The sequence below is a fragment of the Fukomys damarensis genome, unplaced genomic scaffold (assembly GCF_012274545.1).
Source record: "Fukomys damarensis isolate Sample0158 unplaced genomic scaffold, DMR_v1.0_HiC HiC_scaffold_18, whole genome shotgun sequence".
Classification (NCBI taxonomy): domain Eukaryota; kingdom Metazoa; phylum Chordata; class Mammalia; order Rodentia; family Bathyergidae; genus Fukomys; species Fukomys damarensis.
This window is the reverse complement of record NW_022900930.1, coordinates 22,077,197-22,079,225: the sequence shown is the minus strand read 5'-3', so window position 1 is coordinate 22,079,225 and position 2,029 is coordinate 22,077,197.

Sequence of the window (2,029 nt, the reverse complement as noted above, 5' to 3'; positions counted from 1 at the left end):
GCGGGTTTGGGGTTTGCAGAGTGAAATATCAGATGGCCTATATTATAGTCTTTTAATTTTCCAATAAAATCTCTGTGAAAATTTTAAGAATCTCACCACACTAATAAAACCCAAGAGAAGAGATTTCTGCAAAGACAAATACAATGAATGTAACTGTACTGTATCCCTAAATGTACCAATAAACTCAATTAAAAAAAAAACTGTTAAAGAAAGAGTGCGCGGGTTTGCAGAGTGAAATATCAGATGGCCTATATTATAGTCTTTTAATTTTCCAATAAAATCTCTGTGAAAATTTTAAGAATCTCACCACACTAATAAAACCCAAGAGAAGAGATTTCTGGCAGGTCCAAAGACAAAATGACTGGCGAGAGGAAGGAGGGAACCACCTGTGCAGAGCCTGCCTAAAGTGAGGTACAAGGACCTGTTTCCCAGTTCAGAAAAACCAGGTCTGTGCATTTCAAAAAAAACTAGACATTTGCCGGGGCGTGGTGGAGCACGCCTGTAATCCCAGCACGCGGGAGGCTGAGGCAGTTGTACTGTATCCCTAAATGTACCAATAAACTCAATAAAAAAAAATAAATAAATAAAAAATAAAAAAAAATAAAAAAACAACTACTAGACATTTGAGTCTGTTACGGATCACTGTGCTCCACCCCCAGCCCCCGTTTCGAGAAAAATATAAACTAGTCCAAAACCTTCGCAGGCAGCCCTAAACCCTATTTCACTTTAAATTTATCTCAGACTCCGCCAAGCCACTAACATACCGGAAACGCTGCGGCAGGAAGCAGGGTTGCGTAGGCAGCGGTACGCTGCATCCTGGGAATTGTAGTCCTGGCTTACATTGCGCCTGCGCGCTGGTGAAGGCAGCCGGGTTGGGGTAGCAGAGCCCGACGGGATTGTAGTTTTGAGGGTGTGTGAATGACAAACATTAAGGGCGTCAGAAAGTTAGGCTGTGCGGCTTGGAGACCTGACTTTACACAGTAAGGGTGATCTCGATGAGTACGGTATTTGACACACTAAGAGACTTGGTTTGGGAGCGGCACGTGACAGCCTCCGTTTAGTTGTAGATCTGAGATGGATAGAGGTAGCCCCCAAGTGGACAGAGTATGATGAAGGGCAGTCCACACAGTCTATTTACAGATAGGCTATGGAACTACAGCACAAAACTCTAGTCTTAAGGAAGAAGGTCGTCCCAAGAAGTCAGAGAAAGTACAGTTCTCAGCATCATTCATTCACCTTATGAACATAAAAACATTTTTGAAAATTGTGGGTCCCTTCAAAAAAGATATCAAGATTAATTTTCTTTGGATGAGGGTATTGCATTTTCTACACTTTTATATATTTTCAGGTTTACAAGGACAAAGTAAGTATTCCCTTTTAGTATAAAACACTTCAAGTACAAATAAAGGCACATATGGCAATTTTCTAGCATGCTGGCATCTACCACAATGTTTTGTCATATTTACTTTATTTAGATCCCCCCATTTCCGAGGAAGAGGAGAAAAAGAAGATCCTTAAAAATGCTTGTATCCAGTTGCTTGTTGCTAATATACAAATAGTATTGATTTTTAAAGTGATAATCTTGTATCCTGGGTCTCTGCTTAACTCATGCATTACTCCTAGTAGATTTTTCACAGGTTCTTTGGGACTTTTTTAAAATATGGGCAACCATATCATCTGCACATAGATAGTTTTACTTATTTTCCAACTTATATGTTTTATATATGTTTCTTGCCTCATTATAATGTAACATGGCCATGAATATGTTTTTGAAGAGCAGTGGTGCGAGTGGATATCCTTGACTTCTTCCTCTTATATTAAGAGGAATCCACTAACGTCTTTTGCCACTGAATATCATGTTAACTATAGATTTTTTTTCTTTTTCCAGATGTCTTTTGTCAGGTTTAGGATTTTTCATTCTGTTTTAGGTTTCTGGAAGTTTTTATTAAGTGTTGATGTTAAATTTTGTCATTACTTTTGACATTTATTGAAATGACTGTGTGTTTTTTCTTCTTCAGTTCATTGATAT